The sequence below is a fragment of the Spermophilus citellus genome (assembly GCF_964194105.1).
Source record: "Spermophilus citellus genome assembly, chromosome: 5".
Classification (NCBI taxonomy): Eukaryota; Metazoa; Chordata; class Mammalia; order Rodentia; family Sciuridae; genus Spermophilus; species Spermophilus citellus.
The window spans coordinates 148367689-148393887 of NC_138186.1; the positions used below are offsets into that span (position 1 = coordinate 148367689).

At 40.3% G+C, this 26199-nt stretch overlaps 1 long non-coding RNA gene across 1 annotated transcript in view; it reads left to right on the forward strand.

Moving 5' to 3' along the window:
* The window catches only part of LOC308649214, a 148313-nt gene that overhangs the window by 35480 nt on the left and 86634 nt on the right, over positions 1-26199 (forward strand). Inside the window, exon 2 of the long non-coding RNA XR_014022032.1 lies at positions 18526-18603. This is a non-coding gene — a long non-coding RNA (uncharacterized lncRNA). The remainder of the gene's footprint in view (positions 1-18525; positions 18604-26199) is intronic.

The following is a 26199-nucleotide window of genomic DNA, read 5'->3' on the forward strand; positions in this document are numbered from 1 at the left end:
GTTAATAAATATCCTCGAGAGCACTGCTCTTGTATTGATTGCTGGCACCCCACTATTAACTCTTTTCCAGGCTGAGAGCAAGTCATTTATTCTTTCGTTACCCCTCTATCTCTTAACCCACTGTTAACCCATGATTGACAGCCCTTTACCTCTTACCCAGTGGCTGCCAAGTTTCCTTAATAGCCTCTTGTGTAGGACTGTATCAAAAGCCCTTGAGAGTCTAAATAAATTACATCCACTAGTTTCCCTTTATCCACCATTTTGTTGCCCCCATAAAAATTCTGCATTAAAAATACCAAAGGCACATAAAGAAAATAACAACTTCCAAATGTTTTCCTTTTTTTTTTGATCTGCTGATTTATCATCTACTGCTACTTTTTACCCAATTAATGCTAATTTTCTGTTTATATCGACCCCCAGTCTGCCATGGAACTACTACAAACTAAAGATATATTACCTGCCTTATATTAATGCTGTAAAATAATTGATAAAATTTTGAATTACTTTACATATAAATAAATTCCACTGGTGGTCACTTCTGCATTCTAGTCCTTGCCTTTTTAATTTTCACTCATTTTCAAGCTTTCCAGAAAATTCAAGAAAGTAAGATTTCTCTTTTGTAGCTCATGCTCTAATACTTTGCTTTTATGGGTATGATACTTTGTGATGACTTATTTTCTGTAAAGATATTTATTCATTTATTTCTTTGAAACATAGTGACCCATCCCTGATAATTCCTCACCTTAAGCAGAAAAAAAGATGGGTTTAAAGAAAGGAAATTTGAAAGTACATAGTAAGTGATGTTTCAAAGATCAAAAGATCTCTTTTAGCTGGGCGTGGTGGTGTACATCTGCAATCCCAGTGACTTGGGGGGCTAAGGCAGGAAGATTGAAAGTTCAAGGCCAGTCTGGGAAACCTAGAGAGTCTCAAACAAAAATAAAATATAAAAGGAGAGCACCCTGGGTTCAAGTCCAGTACTTAAAAAAAAAAAACCCACCAAACCGAACTCATCTGTCATAACTCCAGGTTTGACCCTGAGGTTTTTTATCAGTGGTGGCTGTTCATCATCCTGATAAAAGCATAGATGACACTGGCATAACGTAGGACATATAAAGAAATACAATGAGGAGATGCTATGGTTTGGATGTGATTTGTCTTCCATGGGTTCATGGGCTGGAAGCTCAGTCCTCAGTTTGATTGTGTTGAGTTGGTGGCACTTTGTAGAGGTGGGAACTAGTAAGAAGTGGTTAGGCCATGGAGGGCACTGCCCTTAAAAAAATTAGGTAGTTCTTAAGGGACCCCTGTTAGTGCCCAGAAGAGTGAGTTGTTATTAAAGCGCAAGCCTGATCCCTGACTCTCTCTAGCTTGCTGTCTTCGTGATCTTTCTCTCTAACACATACTCCTGCCACGATTCCCTTCACCATGAAGTGATGTAACAAGGGGGACCCTCATCACCATGATATGCGGACTTTAAAAAATCTGTTTAAAGTTCCATACTTTATAACAATGGAGGTTATATATTAATATTTATATACCCTTTGAACCACACAGCAACCTTTATGGACTGTAAGTGTTGTTATTATATCATCATAAACTAACACAAATTAGGTACATCATTTGCCTAAGGTCATGAGCATATTAATGACCCTGAACTAGAATCCAAATTTTTAGATTCTTCATCCAGAGTTCCTTCTATTCTTCCATACTGCCATTGTGAGCTATTCTGTTCCTTTGAGCTGAAGGTGTAAAAGCTTTAAGCCATTTTAAAAATTGCTTGTAGCTTCTTATATACTATTTGTTTCAAAGTCTTTTCAGGAGGTATGCAGTTCTAAATGTGGAGGGGACATATCCTTGCCCTCTTCTATCTTATACCTGCCAAATCTTACCTTTTTGAAGTGAAGGACATTTTCATTTCAGATTAATATTAGAACTACATAAAAAAGCATTTTGCTATCTGAGGCAAGCTTTTCTTCAGTGTTTCAACTAACCATTTATACTTTTATAATTTTTTTTTCCTACAAAAAAGTCTACCTCATTTAAATTGTCACAGCTTGGGAGCCCTGCCTGGAATACATAATAACTGCTTGTAACACTTAAAATGAAAACAAATTTACCAAGAATGGTGGAATGACAACAAGAGCAGGGAAAATATAAGTACATGGAAAATAGTCTCTCCTACGCATATATTTTCAGCACTAAGTATTTTTATTGAAATTGTTGCCTCCAGTTCTTCTGCTTGCCTCCTCTTCATGTGGATTTTATCTTGGTGGGAGTGGGATGGGGATGTTAAAAATCTAAAGACCTAAAGAGTGAGGAATCTTTAATTATTTGATGTCTTGTGTTTGGAAGGGAGCACTGACTAAAGGTAGGTAGATAGAGCCATGCTTCTTTCTTAGCCTTGGTACTACTGACTGTTGAGAGACAGGCTTTTTGGTAAAAGACTGGTTTTCACAGCCTTCCTGGCTTCTGTAAGGTAGATGTGAGTAGATGTGAGTAGTGCCTTCCTCCCTAGTTGTGGCAACCCGAAATATTCTCAGGTATCAGCACAAATTTCCAGGCTTGCAACCATAGACCGAGAAGCAAGGCCCTCGGGAATATAATTCTGGTCTCTGGTAGGGGCTTGGACAAACCTCCCTCTTCCTCTCATGGACGTTTGCTCTCCATCCGAGGTAGAGACCATGATTCCTGAAAATAAAATTTCCAGAGAGGTCTGCTTGCTTACCCAGGCTTTGCATATGCCTTATGCCAGTGATTCTGAAAGATCCGTTCACTCTTTTGTCAGAACTGACTGGGGTTGACAGAAGTTCTTTGAGAGTTTTCCTATTGGTTGGGAAGAGCTCATGACATTTCCAGAGAATTCCATGCTCCCCTCTAGCCTTGCCCTATTTATTATTCCTCCCTTCCACCCAGTGCAAGGGCTGTTATAGAAAGAGAACCCAACTGGGAAGCAGCAGACCTTGCTGACCTTGGATCAATCAGCCCCTGCTCTGGGCTCTTGTTTTCTTATCCACACTGTGAAATAGTTGGACTAGATAATATATCTTCATGGCTCCTTTTAGCTCTCAAATATTATGGTCAGAATGTTCTCATTTTTCTTGGCTTTAATCTGTCAATTCAGATTGTAGAAGCAACCCTGAACTCCCTCAATTGGTACCAGCCTATACCCTGTTTTTACAAAAATGTTAATCTATTTAGGGTTAATCTATTTACTTTATTTAATCTGTGCTTCTCATATTCCCTGATCCTAACTTTATCAACCCATAAATGAGAATTTGGAAAAACTTAACCACATTTCTGGAAAAAAGACAATAATTTTGTAAAAAGAATTACCTAAGAAGTTTTGAGTTTATTCACACCTTAGAAGAGTACCTTATGTGTTGAGATTAAGCAAAGTGTGCAAATGAAACCATATTTCAAATACTCTAGGGGGGAATAGGCTATTCAAAGTAATTTGCTGGGAAATCCTTTTGGAAAGAGGAATCATTTTTTAAAAAAATGAATCAAGTAACCATTATTGGATTTATCTGGATATAACATTTCAAAAATGATGAAAATCGGATTCATTCCTACAAATTCATGCAGACTTCTGCTGAAACTCTCAAAACACTGCTAGTGTTCATTCTTGTGAAGTCTAAGTTTGACTTCCCTAGACGTTTCTGGTGCTACAGGCACAGGTATGCTCACGGTGACAAAGGCTTTTTCCTCCCACTTGCTGATCTTTTGTGACCTCAGGCTTCACTTATTTCTGAAATGAGGAAGTTTAACTTGATTTCTGAGATCTCTAGTGGCTCTAAAATCCAGTGAGTTGAATCAGAAACCTTGCTTAGGAAATGACATTGGAATACATGCTTCTTCACCAAGTTTGTGGACCTGGAACCCAGAAGTGGCCCCGCTGAGTGGGCAACCACTGGACTCTTCCCACCCTCCTGTCCACTGAGGATGGCACACCACTGCCTGCTTCTGGCCCCCCAGCTCCAGTGCCTGTGATAAAAGGCAGCAGTTCTAGGAAACTGGGTGGAAACTTGTGGAGGAAGCTACTTGGACAGGCCCAGGGCGGGAGGGAGGAAGACCTGCAGGGACGTGGCTATTTCTTGTTCAAAGAAGCACAGAGGGGGTGTGACCAGTGTCATGTATGTTGTATATATACATATACGTTACATAGAAACATTCACTGAGTGGGGAGAGGAGCGGGTGAGGTGGACAAAGGGGCAGCTCAAGTGTTCTCACTCTTCACGGTGAATCATGGTCTGGCACAGTCAGAAAGCCAAATCCCAGCTCCTTAGTTCCTGTTCCTCCAGAGCAATCGCCACTTGTTTCCTGATCATATATCCCTGGTGGAAAGAAACCAGCCACTAGGGTTTTGAAGGAACCTGTGCTTCAGGAAATGGCCCTGAGATTCATTCCAGCAGAGTCCCTGCGTGTGCACTGGTGCCTTGAGTCATCAATAAAGCATAAGTCACCTTGTCCAGAAATGTTTGCTCAGTCATTACTTTGTGCCAGGCACTGTGCTAAATGTTTGGCTCCACCAGTAAGAAAAACATCCAAGATCCCTGCTCACAGAGAAGGCAGGCATACGATACAATAAAGACAATAAGCAAGCTAAATGTCAGGTTAGAAGATAATAGAATTTAGAAAAGGAAAGAAAAGCTACCATTCTTCTTCCTCTTTTCCTTTTCCTCCAGTTACAGCATTCAGAATGGCACAAAATATTTTTTCCTCATTAAAATTGCTCATTTTTTTTCATTATTAACATGACTAGTGTACTTTGAGACTAATTCCATATGTTAATATGTTGATGAATTGTGTAGTTTTAAAACACCTTGCATCTGTTTAGTGACACATTTCCTAAATTTTCTTTTCAGTTCTTCTGTGAGGTGGGCAGAGAGAGGTATCCTTATCCTCATGTAACAGATGAAGAGTCTGAAGTTTATAATGTCTTAGAAAAACTGGGGTATCTTGACCTTTTCTCAGTGTGGATTTATGTAGGACATATTTTTGGCAATTTCTCTGTGGGAAGAAGTGTCAGAAATTTCAAACAATGGCCTTCAAATCTATGAAACAAACCTGGCTATTAATGTCATCTCCTGTAGGTACTCACCTGATGGGATATTTCCTGTTCTGGGAAAATGATAGTTAATTTTTTTTTTTTTATTTTTACCTAGATGTGTGTTTGATCTTCACCACTGTGGCTTCTGATCCAGGTTATCCTCACAGGCCATCGATTCCCTTAGAGAGTAGACAACCAGCCCCTCTCATAATGATGGGGGAAATTTTACTTCAGCACAAAATTGATAAAGTGCAAATTCTCTTTTTGGCTTCTTCTTAAACTCTCATGAACCTGGTGAGTACAAGCAGATTCTGTTCCACTCTCTCTTGCTGCCTACCTTCTGGGATCTAACATCAACTGCATCTTCTGGAAACACGTCCCATCCTTGAATGTAATCTCGGTAGGTTTTCTTTAAGGGAAAAATGGTCCACGAGCACCCACCATCCCTGAAGTCCCTGGGGAGCATGCCTATGTACTCTCAGAGTTTAATGGTCCTCCTTATCTATGGTTTCAAGTTCCCAGGTTTCAGTTTTTTATGGTCAACTGACATCTGAAAAGGATGACTACAGAACAAAACATTTTGAGAAAAAGAGACCACATTCACATAACTTTCATTACAGTATGATTATTATATTTTATTATTGTGAATCTCTTTCTGTGACTAATTTATATTTTAGTATAGGTATGTGTGTGTAATTAAAATTAGCATAGCATATGCAGGGGTGGCATAATCCACAGAGTTTAGGCATCTACTGGGGGTCTTGGAACACATCCACTGTGGATAAGGGGAGACTTCTGTATATAATTTGACAAGTTCTAAAGATGAATTTTTATCTTGAAATCTTTTGTTTCTCCACGTCCGCCTCCCCACTGGGCACTTTGCTCCTACCATAGCAATCTATGACAAAGCTTTTGTTCCCAGGTTGATCCTCACTATATAAGCTCCTGGGAAACCTTTTCATCAGGGACTGTGCTCAGCACCTGCAGCCTAATTTCAGTTTTGGTCCTACCAGAGGATATTAGGGAAGATTTGTTGACTTCCATTTCTATTGCAAAAATACAATATGGAGTGCATTCTAACAGCAAATGTAAATGCCTTTTTTTTGTATCTTATCCAAAGTAACCTAGAATCCTATGCTTACCAGAGTGTGAAAAACTGGGGATTTCTATCTTGGTGTCTTTACAGTTCTCTTTTTTAGAAAGTTCACCTAATACTGAATTACTATAGGTTAAAATTGAGCAGAGTGTTTCCTTGGAGGGAAGATGGACTTTCAAATATGTAGTCTTGACATTGTTTTAATTGTGTGACTTTAACTTACTGAGTTTATTTCTCTGAATTTTAGTTTCTTTTTCTGTACCATGGAAGGAAAATGCCTCTTAGAAGTATCTTTAGGGATTTAAAAGGATAATGGAGAGAGTAACTGGAATCTGGAGAGCATATACCTACTCAGAAAGTGTTAGTTTCATTCTCCACTATCCCCCCACCACCCCAAGTTTATTAATAAAGTCCTCTTGATAGTGAGGTTTTTATGTGACAGGTTGATTTCTCCATTAGAACTCCAGACAGTCTGAGCACTGTTTGCAGGGCATCCTGGAAACGTGGGCTCCAGTGTGTGCTGTGGTGGGAAATGCAATCTCTTCACCTCTTCATCATTTCTGAATCCTGTGACTAAAAATGACAGAGTCTGCCCTGTGGGTTGGTCGCTTTCAGTCTTGTGGTGCAATTGTTTGCCCTTTAAAATCCACTGATTAGGAGATCGGGTCCTCTTGTGTAATTAGAAAATGTGCTGGAGAAATAACTGATCATCTTCTGGCTTAGTCTCTCATAAATCTGTTCTTCCTCCTGAAATGCTGGTGCCAGAACTTTCTTCATCATCACCACCACAGGCAAGCTTCTAACAACCAACCTGTCCCAAAGTTAACTACTTCTCTCTTAATTTGATACCTGGAAAATCACAATGATTTCATCACTGAGGAGACAAACCCACAGTATGGAGGACTGGAGGCCACTTTGAAATGGAATCACAGTCCCAAGATCTCCCACCTCTTTGCTCTAAATTAGGGGAAAGGATAGCTCTGACCTCTCTAGACAAGACTTCTCCAGGTGACTAACACAAATTAATCTGTCAGCACCTGGTTCGAAACAGGGGCTCCAGCATTATAGAACATTCCAGAACCACATCTAACACTCTACACATTGCCTCCCTGCTGAAACAAAGAATGACTGTGCTAAGGAGATAAAACTGAGGTGAGGAAAGCCTACAAATAATTAGGAAAAAGAAGATGGGAGTCAGATTCAACATGCTGTACTATCAAAAACATAGTAAGCTCCATTAACTTTGTGTGAATAACTAGATGAAATATACTCTGAGGACTTAAATCACAAGCAAAGTGGAAATTGCCCAAAGAAGTGAATAATTTCTTGCTACAGCCTTTCATAAATAATCATAGTTCATCTCTGCTGGATATTTCCTGTCTCAATTGTCATCAACAAAGTTTTGACTTTACCAACAAGCCATGCAATTGTGTTCTTAGGATCTTAAAAAAGCTAAGCACTTAGCATCCGCTTAGAATTATTTCTTAAATTCTATTTACATCCTGAATATGCTGAGGAAACCCAGCAAATGAAACAAAACAGAAACAAAATTATAGTTAATTTTGAGGACTTGTGCACCTGCGATGATACTAATGACCCTTTTGCAGTTAAATTTAGCTTTCAATGTGCTGTGAACACACAGGCAATAAAATCTCTGAGACAAAATCGGCCTGGTCTGATAGGGGCCAACAGTACAGGGGTGGCGGGACCCCCTCAGCAGAACATTGCTAATGAAGAGAGTAAATCTATGCTCAGGGTTAGGTAACTGCTGGATGTAGTGAAAGGCCAATTGTTGATTTGCATGTGTGATCATTTTTTCAAATAGCAGAAAAAGAAATATAGACATAAAGATTAACTCTGTCCCTGATTCCAATTGATTCATTCTTGATGCACATGGGCTAGTTGCTTTCATTTCAAAAACAGATCTGAAATGCTGGAAAGGCCCTGGGAGTCAAGGCCATCCTTCCTGGAGGCCAAGGCCTCCCCACCCAACCCCCACTTGGCTCAGCTTATGCCACAGCCCAGCTGAGCCCAGTGCCTGGCCACACCCTGTCCTTGCCTCTGAGCTGCCTCTGTTCCTGCGGCTCTCTCAAAATTCTCCTCTCAAAATCCTGCTGTCTTTCCAAGACCCAGATAGGTTGACCTCTGTTCAGGGGACCCTCTTCCACCCCTGAGGTTGAGTTACCTTCCTGCCCTTTGCAGTGACTCAGAATTTGGCACCTCCCATGCAGAGCCAAGTGTTTTATTTACCTGCCAGCCTCCCTCACCAGGTACAGACTCCTCAAGGGCTAGGACTTGTCTTTTTCATTTCTGTAAGAGAGTCCTTTGTAAGACAGTCTCCTAGGCCTCCAGGCACTAGAAGAGTATTTTTTGCACAGGGGAGACAAGGTAAACTGCTGCCTGATCCACCTTTTCCTCTCTATTTAGATTCTAGTGATTCATAGTAAATTGGAGGGAGTTTGTTAATGTTTAAACCCTTGGCTACTCTTGACTTTTTGCTGCAGTATCACATTGTGTCCTAGTCTTAGCTTCTAAAGAGTGTTTTTGCTTTTGCAGAGTAAGAGTTCAGGCCCTAGAAGATTGTGCCATATTATGTATTTTATTTCAAGCCCTATCCATCAGATTATATTTTCCACATTGACTTTTCCCTTACAGCCAAAACTAATGCTATGTGTGTTCAGATTCAGTGTGAGTTTGTAAGAAGGGCTCCCTTTGTGCAGTAGGCACTGATTGGCATGGGTCAGAGGATTCCAGATTTGTCACTGCTCTGGACCAGGCCTTTGGTTGGTGCCTAGTGAGGGTGGTTGCTTCTGCCAGCCAAGGACCCTTCTGGAAAACTTGCCAGGGGAAGTGTTTGCTCTTCTTAGGACTTTTACGAATGGTTTTTGTGTAGTTCTGTGTGGATCAGTAATTTTCCACAGTCAGAGCACCTCTGCCAGGTGGGTAGCTTCCCTTGAGTTTGTAGAATGCCCTCAGATGAGATTCTGCAGAAAGTAATTTGCTCAGTCATTGTGGATGTTTGGGTACCAGCCATAGAAGAAGAGAGGGGGCCAAGGGTGCAGAAGAGAACCTTGAGTGGGCCAACGTTTCCAGAAAGATAGATGAAAAAAGGTCCTAACCCATCTGATACCTAAGCAATAGCTCAGGACCTTTGGCTACCACAAATACTGATCTGATCCACAGTATGAAGGATGGTGGGTTTGTTGAAAACCCATATGTTTAACCACTGAGGTTAATCAGATGAGGTTAGATCTTTCTGGTCTATTTCCTAGTTAGGCAATAGATCTTTATTTAAAAAATATTTTATGGTACTGGGGAGCAAACCCAGGGCCTCAGGCATACTGGGCAAGCCCTCTACCACTGAGCTGTATCACCAGCTTGAGTCACTACATCTCTAAAAAGATAACATATGCACATACATAAGTACATGCATAATTATAGTTCATTTCTACTGAGTTTAAGATTCTTTGTATAAAATATTCTGTTTTCAGAAGAATCCTACAACATAGATCTTATTATTACCACTTCATAAATAACCAAAATGAGGTGTAAGGGATGTTACTTATTTTACTTGTATACCAATATTTTAACTGATGCCTTTTCCAAGTTGGTCTATTCCTTTGTTTTTCCAAAGACTGAAAAAAAATGACAGAAACTTTTCAACAGTTTTTATTTTCAGTTTTGAACAAGGAAAAAAGGTATTTAACATGTTTGCTAGACTGGGTGGAGTGATGTATGCTTATAATCCCAGAGACTTGGGAGACTGAGGCAGGAAGATTGCAAGTTTGAGGTCAACCTCATAAAATTAGTGAGGCTTCAAGCAACTGAGCGATATCCTGTCTCAAAATAAAAGAATAAAAAAAGGACGGAGGTTGTAGTTCAGTGGCAAAACTTCCCTGGGTTCAATACCCAGTACTAAAAAGAAAAAAAAAGTTTGCTAGAGAAAAATAGTGGGGAGAACTGAGACCCTCAGAGATGTAGAAATATGGAAAACAAATATTTTCTCTAAGAAAGAGCTGTTATTCTGGAATGCAATACATGAAAGTTAGGATGTCTGCAGGATTGACAGCAATTTTCCCGATGTCCTTGTCTGTACTAATGCTTTGCTCCTATTAGCTGACTTGTCCAGAAATCACTGGCCCAAGTCAAGTAAGTAAACTTCTCTTTCCTATGAGTATGGTACTGAGAGACACCTGACTGGAAGTCCGAGTTGCCAAGGTAATTCATAGCATGGAAGAATAGCCTAGACTGCTTGCTCCCAAGATGTCTAAGAGGCGTTGTTCTCTCTGTCTCTGTGGAGGCTCTGGTGTTACAAATCCTGAGCTGGACTCGCCAACAGGCATGTCTGTATCATCTGAGTCAGGTGTGGTCTGATGTTTTTCCTGTTCCAATACCTTTTCTGCTTTGAACTTTCCTGTCCACAGAAGAGGAAGAAATCGTTTCTATTTTCGTGGGTTGAGGGGTGGGCCCAGAGGCCCAGGACGGGCTCCTACACCTGTTCATGTTACCTTTTTTTTTTTTTTTTTTTGCTGAGCGCCTTCTGCCTCCTCTTCCCTGTCTGCTGTTGCAGCCAGGCCTGAAACTGAAACGGGTGATATCTGAAATGAGGCTGAAGGCAATTGATGGTTGGGATCAAAGGTTGCGGGTGAGGCTTTTCTCTTCCTGTCTCCCTGTTGGCTATGGAAGGAGGAAGAGGTTGGCCAGCTCACTGCAGAGGCAGAGAGTATGTACATAAGGAATGCATTGTGTGTGTGTGTGTGTGTGTGTGTGTGTGTGTGTGTGTGTATGTGTGTATGCACTCTAAGGACCATAAAGCTCATCTCAGCCTTGGCAAAATGGCACAAGCACCTGAGAATAAAGAGCCTGTGATTAGTACAAACACCTTGTAAAAATATCTGCTCCTGAAAAACTAGGTCTCTGAAATGTAAATGCCTTGCCAAATCTGCAAGTCTGGGAAATAAACTTCCTGAATTTATCATCCTTAAAAATGTACCCTAGAGGGCTGGGGATGTGGCTCAGGCGGTAGCGCGCTCGCCTGGCATGCGTGCGGCCCGGGTTGGATCCTCAGCACCACATACCAACAAAGATGTTGTGTCCGCCGAGAACTAAAAAAAAAAAATAAATATTAAAAATTCTCTCTCACACTCTCTCTCCTCTCTCACTCTCTCTTAAAAAAAAATGTACCCTAAAGCAAGGAGGAGACTCAGGAATAAGTTTACAAAAGCTGGAAAAAGAGTGAGGAGAAATGACCTCCTGGTAAATTTGATATGAAAATCTCACAGGAGATTGTAAGAGAAACTGAGGGGAGCATTAATAGCACAGAACACCTGTGATAATACAATAATTAAGGGCAATAAATAATATAGATTTTGAAGAGATAAATTATGACAAGCCAAATTGGTGAATATAAGTAGACTTACAAGACTAGGAACTGAGTCCAGTCAAGCAGATGTTAAATGTTTAGAATTTCGGAAAGCACTTAGGGTGAGCTCTCAAAACATTTGACTTGCAAAATTAGTTCAGATTGATTTGGATAGGAACATGCTGGAAATCAGACAACAAACATGGGTTCTGGTAAGATACAAGGTGCCTAGGGGAAAGGGAGGTAGGAGGAAAAAGACAAAGCTCTCTACAGGAAATACTTCTTTATGTATCTTTATTTGATATCTATAGGGAGCTGATTAGTTTTTCCTAAACTGTGAAGGCATAAAATAAAACAGAAACAAAGATATGCCAAGAAAAAGAAATAAACACATTAGGTTCAGTTTAAAAAAACAATCTGGATATTTTCTGTGCTGCAGAGACCCAGGAATGCAATGATGCAATCCTAATCATCCACTCATTCCTCCAGCCCTTGTTCCTGCCTCCTGCCAGTCAGGTGCTATTCTGGGGCTGAGCACAGGCCAAGTACACATAGCCTCTGCCCTGGGGTACCACTTGATGCTCTGGAACATCAGGAGGGTGACCTGGAGGGGACAGGGAGGATCTTGCAAAGTAGGGAAAGCCTCAAGTGGAAATAATTCTCACTGCTCATATATAATATTTTGTATTTCAGAAAGCACCTCACATCCTTTCTGGGTTTCTGTAACACTTTGGGCCAATAGTTCTTAATGCTATGATCTAAATATTTCTGTCTCTCAAAATTCATATGCTGAAACCTGTGTCTCCAAGGTCATGGTATTAGGAGGTGGGGACTTTGGGAAGTGATTAGGTCTTGGGGCTGGAGGCCTCGTGAATGGGATTAGTCCCCTTCATGAGTGCACCTGGTCTCCCTGCCCCTTCTCCATGTGAGGTCAGAATGAGAAGACAGCTGTCTATAAGGACGTGGGTCTTCACCATGAGACACCGCATTTGCCTCCATCTTAGACTTTTCTGCCTCTAAAATGGTGAGAAAAGAATTTCTGTTGTTTCCTTTAATATCTAAATTTTTAAATTATTTTTATGTGGTTGTAAGTCTCAAACCCGGTGCCTCACATGTGCTAGGCTAATGCTCTACCACTGAGCTACAACTCTAGCCCCTCTGTTGTTTTTAATCCTCTGAATTTATGTTATTTTGCTGTCGCAGCAGGTCCTCAGCAGGTCCTCACTTTTTTTTTACCCCAAACCTTAAATGTCAGTGTCCTGAGGGGAATGTTCCTGCTCTCCTCTCCTTCACTCCACAATGGTGCAAATGATTTACTCTGCTGATGGTTGATGAGCTTAAGAACTGGAAGGGTATGGGGCTTAGGGGTGGGGAGGAAAGGCACTGGAGAATTTCTTAGGGATGGTGGGTGAAGTTGGAGGAAGTTCCATAAATAATTCTGATAGCCCTCCCTCTTCTGTTTTAAGAACCATTCCTGTATGGAGGCTGATGCTTGTATTCCTAGCTGATGCCTTTGCTGAATTCTTGATCTGCAGACCAGGGTTCTACAAGGACTTTATGCTTGGTTGATTCACTACAACTCTCTCCAATTTCCCAAACCAAACTTACTGGTTCCTGCTTTTTCCACCCCAACCAGGAACTTGGTTAAATTTTTTACTCATTCCTTTCTTCTCACATCCCCTCTCCCTAAAGCTCAGAAGCAACCCTCAAGGACTTTCAGTTATACCTTTAACAATCTCTAGAATATGCCCCCTTCTCTCTGGTCCCACCACCCCAGCAAGAGGCTCCTAACTAGTCTTCTTGCTCCAGAACTAAGCTCTCCATATAGACATTGGAACAATTGTCCAAAACCAAGGGGGATAAATTCAGGAAGTTTATTTCCCAGACTTGCAGATTTGGTAAGGCATTTACATTTCAGAGACCTAGTTTTTCAGGAGCAGATATTTTTACAAGGTATTTCTACTAATCACGGGCTCTTTATTCTCAGGTGCTTGTGCCATTTTGCCAAGGCTGAGATGAGCTTTATGGTTCTTAGAGTGCATACACACACACACACACACACACACACACACACACACACACACACACTATATTCCTTATGTACACACTCCCTGCTTCTGCAGTGAGCTTGCCATCCTCTTGCTCTTTCCATAGACAACAGGGAGCCGGTAGAGACAGAGGGAATGGTTTGTGATGTTCTTTGGTAATTAGCCTCATCTTTTGCCAGTCCCACTCTATCTTCCCATTGACCTCTGTATTTTAGGTGTACTGCTAGTTTCCTTCTCCTTCTCCTCCTTCTCCTTCTCCTCCTCTCTCCCCGCCTACCTCAGTACTGGGGATTGAAAACAAAGATGCTTGACCACTGAGCCACATCACATCCCCAGCCCGTTTTATTTTTTTTATTTTGAGACAGGGTTTCACTAAGTTGCTTCGGTCTTCCCTAAGTTGCTGAGGCTGACCTTGAACTTTTGATCCTCCTGCCTCAGCCTTCTGAGCTGCTGGGATTACAGGTGTGTGCCACCATGCCTGGCTGTTTCTTTATCTCCATAATCCCTTGGGTGTAGCACTTACACCCTCTACTAGAGTATAAAAGCTCTTTGAGGGAGGAGACTTGTTATACATCATTCAGAGCCTAAAAGAAAGCAGATGTTCAGTTAATGTTTGCTAGATAAATGAAGGGTGCGTGATGAGTCCACTGTTCAGGTGAAGGACTGGTGGTTAATGCACATAACTGAGTGACACATGATGTCTATGATCTTGGATTATTTCCAAATATGTTGTTATGCTTGGAGAGACCCTGCAGATACACACACATTGGAACTGAACATTGATAGCATGAGATATTGCTTTCCAGGATTTCCTCTTTTTTTCTGTTTTGCTAGAAAATGGCAGCACTCAATGACAGCAAGGGACGACTTGCTGTCATTTGGCTATGTTTAGATGCCACCTTTAGTCCAGACAGAGGTATCTTGCTGACGAGTCTCTGTGTACTTCCCTTTTAGCACTTAGCTACTCTCAGGTTCTGTCTCCCTCTCCACAACATGTATGGGTGGATTACATGATGTTTGAAGTTCTGTTTTACTCTGTAATTCTGTCATAGTGCTTGTGTTACAGTGCCCTTTAAGCTGCTTCATCCTTAAAAGGCTCAGTGAGCAACCAGTGAAATGGTGTGTTCTGAAACTTGACACAAAAATCCTTTGGCACAGACATCTTGAATGGCAGGCCACTGTTGGGCACAACTGGCTTGTCTCAGATCCAGGTGTTTCCCTCAATTCTTGGCCTTTCATCAGTAGTGAGGATTCCTACTGCCACTAAGTTCCCACCTAAATACACCCAGTTGATTGTGTGGGATCTGACACTAGATGGAACCAGTTTTAAGTATGTGAGGTGTCACAGAACTCTCCCATAGCCAGCCTATCCCAAGGGTCTCTGCCAGTAATTTTATCACTGTACCTGTCTATAGGAAATTCCCTGACCCACATCTGCTAATGAGGAAAGTACCTCAGGCCAGTCTAGCATAGGAGCATGTTCAGTTCCACAGGAACAAACAAACAAACAAACACCTCTCTCTGCCACCAGTTACTTCTGTCTGGACTAAAGGTGGCATCTAAACATAGTCAAATGATAAGCTGGTGAAAATCCTGCAGCTTGACCTAATGCAGAAAACATAGCTATAACTATAATCAGGCTTTTGAACAGGGAAATGCTGAGAATGAGACAATTAACTCCATTAGTTTGTGGAGGAAACCATAGCTGAAAAGACACAAGAGAGGAGCGCTGAGGTAAAGTAAGAAACGTGGGGAGTCATGGTAACTGAAGTTCTGAAAAAGTAGTGCTCTTTAGTAGAATCTGAGTTTGTAAAAGTTTGGAGATAGCGCTTACACAGAGGAGCCCCTGAGGTATGAGAAATCCAATCTGGAGTCAGAATAAGTAGGTCAGAAAGAAGACAACAGAGTGGACAAGCAAAGATAGATCACAGGGGTCACACATGGTCCTGGTACCGTATCTGGAGAGTTGTGTCCAAACCGGCGCAATCTTCTGATCCACAATCTTCTGATCCAGCATCATGCTCAGAGAGGTCTGGTCCTACCTCAGTTCCTGTTCTTCTTCCTCTGAGGTTCTTTCCATACAATAGCCATACCTTCCTTGTTTCTTATGGTAATTGAAAGAGGCTTATGTGACACCATAGGGCAGGGCCCCTTATTTTCTGACTCACTGGCTCTGTCCATAGGCAGGGCATCCAGGTGTCCTAGAATCTGGGTCACTCTTTCTCCACATTCTTGTAACATTTTCATTTGTGTAGCACAGCTCCTCGGAGAGTCAACAATCAAATCCTCACACTTTGATACTTAAGGAAATATCTACATTGGCATTCCATAATTTAGGGTTTATGAACCCCAAGGAAACCCTGAGTCTTTCAGGGACGACAGGAAACTCTTCAAAACGGTGTGGTAAAAGGATATATGTGTGTTGGGGACAGGGATACTCTTGGGGAGAGGATCTTTAACCACCTTCTCTGAGTGATCTGTTACCAACTCCTTCTGAGGTTAAAGGTCATTCATTCATGAGGCCAGAGCTCACACTTTAGGATTAGAAGGACTGTGACTGAAACCCCAGTTGTGTCACTTACCATCTGGGTAGCCTTATATATCTACTTGACCTCTCTACACCTTATGTTATTTGTGTATGAAATGAGTCTAATGCTAACAGCATTTACACCTATTAGTGCTAGGAGGATTGAGAGACACCTCACATAATGTGCTTAGTGAAGCATATGGCATTATAGCAAGTTCTTAGTGATGGTAGATGTTACATTTTTACTAAATTTAATAAATGTAGATGTACTCCATTTTCATATACATATTTTAAATTCTTCATATTTATGTTTTATTATTAAAAGAAGGTGATCTTTTTTGAAAGAGAATTATGAGTTAGGGAAAAGGACCAATAATCAAATACATTTTTTCCAAAATAAAATTTTATTTTGTTGTAAGCATAGTAGCTATGAAATGGGTACTTATACTTTATAAAATTTATAAATGTACAAAATACTGATGAGCTAAAAGGCTCTATTTTGTACTGATGAGCATGATTTAATACACTATCATGATTATTAATAAAAATTAGATGAATTTAAAATTGAACTGCTTGTAGGTTGGTGAATATTGAAATGACTGGAGTTTTCACTTAACTTGAAGAATCGTTACCACTTAACATGCATACATTTAATACTTATTGGTTCACCCTGGAGAAATGGCTGCAAAACCAAATGCTTTCACCAGAGTTTTCATGAAGGTTTCAACGTGGTTCCTCTTACTTGATTATATTTCTTTATTCCTGGTAAAAATCTATTATAAAGGCACATATTTGGCATTACCATCTAACTTGCATAAGAAAATGTGTGACCCACAGTAGTTCAAGTTTCTGACCAGGTGCTTCAGAATAAGAGCAACTACAGTTACATAAACCTTACTGGAATCAGTAGGATGGAAGTTATTGTGATATTCCCTCCTCCAAATAAGAGGAGGGAAGGACACCATTCTTTCAACTTAGTTCATCCAAATACCACATAAGGGGATTAGAGTTCCCTGGGATCCACCTGGATTCAAATGTAGTAGGCCATGGAGCATGAGTCAGCTGTGGTCATCCAGCTGGTTCTCACTGGTCATTCCTGATGAGGCTGCCATGCAGAGAAAATAAATCCACAAAATTCCTGATAGGAGGCCTTTGACTTTTAATTTGACAGGTGGTTAGTCAGGTGTATGTGAATAATCATTACACTGGGAACAACACCAGCAAAACAAAACCCAACCCAACTCTTGAATGTAAAAAATGTCTTGTTTCCAAAATAAAGATGTTCAGCCTGCCTTTGGAAAAGGAAGAAGCATAGTGCTAAAGATCATTATTTGCCAATGCAGCATGGTGTTCTTATTCCAGAGAGTGGGAGAAATAAAAGTAGAGAATTTTCTGGCTTTCATCCAATCACTCAACTTCTGTTGACTGAGTCCATGATCTGTAGTTGCTCTAGGCCACAAAGGTATTTGGCTGGACTCCATATCTATGTGTAGGGATAAAGTCCTGCTATTTGCAGATTGTGCAGGTAGGAGGAGTCATGACGATGATGACAATAAGTGAGATAATGATGTTTTTAGTGGCTGTTTTTTGACTTTTTGATGGATATCTGTATGTATATATATATATATATATATATATATATATATATATATATATATATTTTTTTTTAGCTAAGAATCTCAAGTATACTTTAGAAGTGGGGTTTCCAGGGGCTGTCTTATTTCTGAGAGAATATTCCTTGTATCAGTGTCCTCCACCTGCCCTTGGTCATGCCCAGACTTGGGTACAGTGGCCAGCATTTTGCATAGATGTAAGGCTGTTGCATAGTGACTCTCTATCCAAACACACTGAAAACTGATTCTGACCCTTGTCCTGATCTCTCTTACGACAATCCTCGGGTAGGACACTGTATTACCATGGTGCCTGGTCCAAGCAGGGAGCTGTTAGATACTCTGAATGACTTTTTATTAGTGAACACATAAATGGCTTCTTTAGGCACAGAGCATCCTACTCCTTCCCCCATACTTTCATCTTTTTTTTATTTTGCAGGGACAGAAAAGATTAGAAATTTGGAAAATTTCCCTCTACATTACTAGTAGTTATTTTTTATTCAATAAAAGACATGAACATTTATATAATTTCAAGTAGTTTCTAGTTCTGATTCTTAATTTTTATCCTTTTTCTGTAAGGATCTCCTGTTGGGCTGACTCACCCCTAACTTGACACACGCGAATGAAACCCTTAAAAAAATCAAGTAGAAATTATGGAAGTTTAAGATTTAGTGCCAAGCCTAGGATTAAATGTCATGTAGAATGTGTACAGTTGTTTCTACAAATTTACTCCAGTGAGAGAGGTGGAGGGTTCTGTTTGTGTGACTTTGTACTGGGTCTGTTTAGCTAAAGTGGAAATCAATTTCTCAGAGTGTCTTTTTCTGTATGGCTTCAGGTAATGTCTGGGCATGAGAGACTTGAACAAGATCTGGAAGGTGAAGGTGAAGCAGCAGCCATATTTTTGCCTCTAAAGGTGGGCATGAAGCTCTAGGGCAATGGCAAGTCACATATGTTAATGTTAATCTGCTATCTCACCTGGTGGATTATAGTTTCTCCAGCAACCACAAGATCCTCCTTTGGCTTCTCAGAGTCCTGAGACAGATATAGATACAACACCATGGTAAAGTATGTTGACTTTACCATAAAGGCATCTGATCATTGAGGCTGAAGGTGATGACCACATCACCAATTTGTCTTCATGGGTTCCAGTTCATTCCCTCAGGTTTTAACTTTTCCTTGTTCTCTTCTACTTCATGTCCTGCTTTCCTTCCTTACTGCTGGCTCAGGCCCAGAGCAAGTTCATGCCTAGTACTAGTCATGGAAACCATAAGTTCTAGCCCCATAATGAATCCTTATTTTATATTACTCAAGGGGGTTTTGCTTCTCTAATTAATCCTTGCTCGATATACCTATACTTATCCTAAATGAAGTCCAGCATCTCTTTCAAAACAGTGGCTTGGACTTCAGATGTTACTTATAATGTCTTGGGAACCACCAATCCTAGTTGGGGAAGGTATGAAGTACCATTCCTGTAATTTATCTGGTACATAAATTGAACATGCAAACTTGAGCTTGTTTCATGTAACTCAAGTATATTATCCACAGAAGGGGAGTAGCTAAGGCTTACAGGGCAAAAACAGTCCTTAGTCATCAAAGAGTTTGATTAGAGAGGGCAAGCATGTGCACACAGGTGCAGATATAAACGGACTGATTAAACACCCGAGGACATAAAAGAGGTGAAAAAAAATGAGGGTAGGGTGGAGTAAATAAAGGTAAACACAAATTATGTGTATAATAAATGTTTGTTGAATGAAGAAAACATGAGAGGTATTTTGACATTTTAAATAAAAACAAATATAATAATATCAAACAAGAACATAAAATGATTTTTAATCTCCATTTTTTATAATAGCACAATATAACTATTTTCATTTTCAGATAGTATTCCTTTCTTGTTTTTTTTTTTTTTTTTTTGAGGGGAGGATGTATTGGGGATTGAACCCAGGGATGCGTTACCACTGAGTTACATCCCCATTCTTTCAATTTTTTTATTTTGAGACAAGGTCTCACTAAGTTGCAAGTCTGGCCTTGAGCTTGAGATCCTCCTGCTTCAGCCTCCCAAGTTGGTGGGATTACAGGCATGTGACACTGTGCCCACTCAAATGGTATTCTTCATATTCATATCCACTTGTTATATAGTTGGAATCACAGTGCAGCACCATTTTGTATTTTCTTATTTTTCCTACATTTTTTCATTGACCTGGATCTCCAGAGGGGCTAATAACTACTCTTAAGCAGATTTTAAAACTCTATTAAAAAATGTGTTATGTTTTTAACTTTAGCTCCTGCTTGGAATGTTGGGTTCTGAGAGGCACCTGAGCTGTTTTGGGAACGGGTGTGACAAATGATATCTCTGGCAGAGTGTAACCAAGGTGAGTTGTCAGAAATGAGCACTGTTGCCAAGGGAACTGCTGGACAAACATTTAGGGTATAAACTTTGCTATTGCATTTAAAGATCTTGCCACACTTGTTGCCGACTGGACTTGAAATCTGAACAGCTCCAGTGAAGACAGAAATGTCCTAAAGGTGACGGACATGGTCTGGCAGAGGGCACTGTCAGGGACAACAACGCAGCTGCCAGAGGGAAGAGAAGGAAGCTATTCACACGCAGTGACCAAGAAGAGCGTGGAATTCTGGGGTCTGTGACTTTGAGAATTAACTTACCACTAGGAAAGAGCATTCCTGTGGCGATGCCAAGCTGTCTCTCTACCTGATACAAATGTTTTGCAAAGGCTGGCTGGGTCTAGCCTACTACATACATGTTTTAAGCAGAAGAACACAATTAAAATGAAATATTACATCAAATTCCAGGGCTCTCAGTTGATAAAAATGGAGCTGGTTTGGTTGGTTCTGGATGAGGTGACAGAATTTTATGTGGTTGGCCTTCACCTCACTCATACCCTCATTTCTACGTCACTTGTACTTGTAGTCTCTGAGGCTCATGCAGTTATCAGAAAAATAGCTTGAAAAATGTTAGTTTAGAACCACTTGAGTTTACACATAGGTCTTAGGAGGAAATCTGAACATTTAATTTTTGAATCAGATACTCTGCTTTTTTTTTATTCCTTAATCTCTTGGTAATAATAACAATATTATAATAGCAAAATCTTCCATCACTTCTCCAGTGTGCCAGCTCTGTTCCAAGCACTTTACATTTGTACTTTTGAATAACCATATGTGGGATGAGTACCATAATTCAGTGACACTAAAATATATTTTCTTTCACCCTTTAGTTTTTGTAAAAATGTAATGATTTTTACTTTTAATGGTGTGTCATAGTTTAATTGGCAGCATTCTAAAATTTCTTCATGGAACGTAAAATAATGGTATGTTTGACAATAGAGAACAGCTTAGATTTCATGAAATACCATATAAATATCCCCATTTTACAAATGAAGACCTAAAGTTCAGAGAGGTTAAGTAGCCTGTCTAATATCACAAACCTGGCACTCTCACTCAAGACTCCATGCTCTCAGTGACTTTGTGTGCTACTGGCATTTGGCCTGTCCTTTCTCCTGTCTCTCTTGGCACTGTCACTGAGGAGTATGCCCTTAGTCTTAGAGGCCACCTGCAGTTTTGATACTGAATTTCTTCCATTGAGTGGAGGACCTTTACCAGGCAGATACCCCTGGCAGGCTTAACATGTCCGGCATTTTTCAGTCATTAACATAACTGGAATTTGCTTACTATGTTGATTTTCCAATATAATTGGCTTTCCAAATCCTAAAGCAGTACCTTGGAGAAGAAGGACTTGGTAACATGGTAAGGGGAAAGACTGGGAGGATGAGTGGTTTGCTAGAACTGACTTGACTGGCTTGCAAAAGCTCTTGCTAGTGGGTTGTTAATCATTCCACTAAGGAAATTGACCATGGTAGAGCAATTCACATCACAGAAATCAGCAAAAGCTATGGATCAGGGCTTTTCTGTTTGTGTGTTTATTTTTTCTTGTCAGAGAGTGGCTTTAGGAGCACATCACTAGATACGTGCTAAATTATCAGATTCCAGCAGGAAACCCTCAGCAGGTAGAGTGAGCATGGGAAACTGAGTAGACACTGAAGTTTCAAAATAACCTCAATGTCAAATAATTCTATTATATTAGATGGTGTGTGTATCGTAATTCAATTTATGATATCTTGATGTCTACATAGGTAGAAGAACTTTAATACATATGCTACCCAGGTGTGTGGAGCTGTAGAGAAATACAAATTAGCCAAGGAGAGAGCACTGCCTGCTCTTTATTTTGTCCTCCTTATTGACAGAAGAGATTAGTGAGCTGTTTGCCAAGGACAGAGTGGCCAATGGCGTTTCCAAGATCATCCAAGAAGTGTAGCTCGGGAACAATAACTGAGATCGGAGGGTGGTGATGGAAGTGTAGGAAGTGATCAATAAAAGTTCATTGTTGAATCTAGCAATCGCATAAGGGTTCTGGTACAGTCACATCTCTTCCACATGAATTATTTAGTTATTTTTCTCCTTGGCAATTCTCAGAAAAACCCACAAAACAAAACAGCTCTCCATGCGCTTATCATGCAGAGGAGGAAGGAAGTGAGCTGTGGTATAGCGTGTGCCTCACCCTCTTCTGCCTGGAGAGAGAAGACTCCAGGGAATGAAGTAGATTGCAGCAAAGTTAAAAGGAAAGCCAAAGCTGGCCGACCTTGCTGGCATTTGGCAGAAAGGAAAAGACCACGGAAGCAGCTGGACTTTGAGAGAAAGTTCTTGGGGCCAGGAAAGGGAAGGGAATGAAGATCCCCCAACAGGAGCTCTCTGGCCATTTGGGGGCCACAGGAGGACAATGGTGAGGAGTGGAGTTGGAGGAACAAAAGAAGGGACAGTGACCCCAGGACTGACTGGGTTGGGGATGGCATTACAGCTGCTTTGCCTGTTGCAGAGATCTGGCACGTTTCCCACTTTCAAATTGGGCTGTTTTAGGAAGGAGTAGCTTGGTGGTTCCCCTCTCTTTAGAGCTGCCAAGAATCCAGCTTTAAAAAAAAGGTATCTTTTTGGATTTTAGGATAGAGATTTTAGCAGCCAGTTTCTTGGCTCACTCAGAGGGAGGCTATGGGCTTCATTAGGTATGATGTAAAGGCCAGATAGCATCTTCTGGAATGGCTTTCCTTGATATCTGCCCTCACTCACAGAAAAGGGCTGCTTGAAATTTATTAGCAAATTTGGCTCTCATTAATAATTCTTTGAACTAGCAGAGCAATCCTAGCTGATTGAAAATAATTATCAACCTCTCCAGATGATTAAACAGCACATTTAGATTTTCATTTATATCATCATTTTGATTGAATGATGTGTGTGTGTGTGTGTGTGTGTGTGTGTGTGTGTGTGCAGGGATTACGTATTAAGAAGGTATCTCAAAAGTAATATAAATACTGAAGAAAAAGAGACACACCTTGTTCAGTATCACAGGAAAACCAAGAAATCTAAGACAGGCTAGCACAAGATCAAAATTGGGATCCAAAATAAATTAAGAAAGACAGACTATGACAGAGATAAAATTGCATGGGACATAAGTGATAAATATGCAGAAAAATACTTATGGCGTTCTAAGCATAGCATCAGAGGATTGAAAATTCTGGTCAGTATCAACAAACAAGCAGTGTAATTAATCTGGAACAGAAAGAATACCACAGATGTTGAAAATTATTTTTTTTCTACTGACTCAGTCTCCTGCATATTTACAAATTGAAGGTTGTAGATTAATAACCCCTGAGATTTACGCCCAGCCGGCCCGGTTCCAGGATTGCGTTTGCACTCAGTGACATCCTTTTGGATTCAAACTATTTCCTCTAATCAGAATATAAGAAAAAGTAAAGACTAAACCTGCTTTGTCTCACATTTATTCTCCCAAGTGTATTCTGGTAAGGATTCACTCAACAAGAATAACAAAGATTCCCACCAAAAACTGCAGCATTTTAGAAAAGTGGTGCAAGCTGCTATTCTTTGCTAATATCACTTAGTTTGGCGCAGCCTCCTTCATAACACAATAATGGTGAGTTGCTTCCACCTGGTTCATTTGAATTCTGGTTTTGCTGCTTGTCCCCATCTGGATTAGCTCAACAAACTAAATGCTAGAGAAAAGATTATGCAAACATGGAAGTTCATAAAACCCTGCGGACTTTTCATTTCACAACCTCAAGGAGTAGGCAGATGTTTTCATGGAGAGGTAAACTAAGTCACCAAGCTGTTCTGTTGGTGGCTAAAGGTCTCCTAGCAGGTCAGAGGCAAAACAAACAGTAGGATCTTGGCCAGAATTAAAAATTCTGTGGGTTTGTTAGAGCGATGCCGTCTTTCAGACTGGCTTTGTTTTTCCTTTCTCTCTTGTTTTTTAACTTGTAGTACTTGTTAAACATGAAATTTTTTTGAAAGGGTGGAACTTGGAACTCCAAGTGAACTTTGATCTCGAATAGTGCCAATCCCTGAGTTTTCCAGGTGGTTAAAGAGCGGCAGAATCATGGCGTATCCTGCATAGACCCTTTTTAACCTGGGGAGTTCATCCTATTCCTTGAGTTTGAAACACCAAATCTCATGGTGTTTCAAACCAGAAACACATACATCTGCCATCCAACTCTGAAATCAGACATACTTTGCTATTTTATGAGTTCCTAGTTAGATAAGTTCTTATATTCCTTTGCAAATCAGTTTGATCCAGAGCAAAATCCTTAGTTCTCATTCTGTAAAAAAAGGCTAGCAAATTAAAATGTGGTGAGAACGTACTAAAAGGGAAAATACCCTCACATCTGAAAATTATATATTTAAAATTTAAATGAGATTATAACTTAGAAATGTGTTTTTCTCCACAATTACTTTTAAGGTGCAAAAGGTGTTGTGAGCTAAGTGTAGTGGGAGGCTATCAACTTGGGAGTGCCTTGGGAGGCTGAGCCAGGAGAATTTGCAAACTTAAGGCCAGTTTCAGCCTGCCTCAAAATAAAAATTAAAAAGGGCTGGGAATGTAGCTCAGTGGTAGAGCACCCTGGGTTAAATTCCCAGTTACCTCCATACCCCTTCCCCCCCAAAAGAATATTTTGAGACCCTGAGAAATCATCTGTTCACTTAGTAACCAGAATAATAGAATTAGAAACAGGATCCAGTGTGTAAAGCAATACTTAGTCTCTGCTCAATAAAAAATACATTTGGTTTTTTAATGTAAACTATCCCTTTCCTCACTACCTGTCTATCTGCTCTTAATAATTCCCCTCCCCATTTATCCTTCCCAAGTCACTAGGTTAAGAGAATATTAGTGATTATCTCTAACAAATCCACTTAGGCTGTTTACGTAACAATAAGAAAATGTTTTGAAAGGGAATTGACTGTTGCACTGGGGGTGGGCATTCATTTCTTCGTATAAGAACTAGTTCTTCTTTACAGAACATTTCATCAAAATATTCATTTCAGACTGTAGGTTCAGCTTGGTTGTAGGCTGTTTTCCACATAAAAGCCCGCCATTGGATAAGAACTGGCCTCGCCCAGGGTGTCCTACAACTGTCTTATCTCTTGACACATTTTCTAACTTCTTTAAATGAAAGAAGGAAACCAAAACAAAAATTGGGGTTAACAATATGGTAAAGAAGATAGGACCTCAGCTTGAACAAGGGACACATTCTCGTGAAAATGACTGGTAATGTGCAGAGGCAGAAGGACCCTGTACTTATTCTGCAGGTGTGGGAACTGAGAACCACACAGAGCGCACACTGACTTGTTTTCTAAAAACACTTGATCTATGGTCAAAGAGTTGACTGAAGCATTCGAAGACAGATTTTTTAAAAAAGATATTCCAGAAAAAACAATAATCCAATATTCTTTTATCCCCAAATTCAGTAGTTCATATTGCCTGGCAGCCTTCTTGTATTTCTTCCACATTTTTCCTGCTGGCTTGTTCAGGACAGGTGTACTTTTTGGCACACTGCCTTAGGCAAATGTTCTAAGAGAGGACCTGGTCAAAGGGGACTGTACTTCCAGCTGGGGATAAACCACTGTGGCTGCCAGAATAAGCCTGGGTACACCCAACAGTCAGAATTCTAACCAGGACATACCTTCTGGCTCATGGTGTTCCACACTGTCTGAGGGACAGTGGGGCGTGCTTTTTTGTTTTGATCACATTCTTTTATAGGAGTCTAAACTTGTCTCTTGCTCTTCCAAAAAATCCACAAGATCATCCTCTCTCTCTCTTTTCTCTTTTTCAGAATCTTAATTTTTAGTCATTTTAAAGTGGTTCTTTTTCAATTCTTTGCCCCATGCCTATCTTTACCCTAGTCCCTAATCCCATTTAAGCCAAGTGCTGAGTTCCTTTTCCTTTTTAATTTTCTCCCTTTAGCTTTTTGGGATGTCTTGGGAAATTTACTCTTTTTACCAAATGCAAATTTGGGATATGTGAAAATTAACATCTTCAGTTTCTATGAGACTTTTTTTTCCAGTTCCATATTTATTTATGCTTTTATGAGTGCATTGTAGTTATGCATAATAGTGGGATTCGTTTTGACATAATCATACATGCATAGAATTT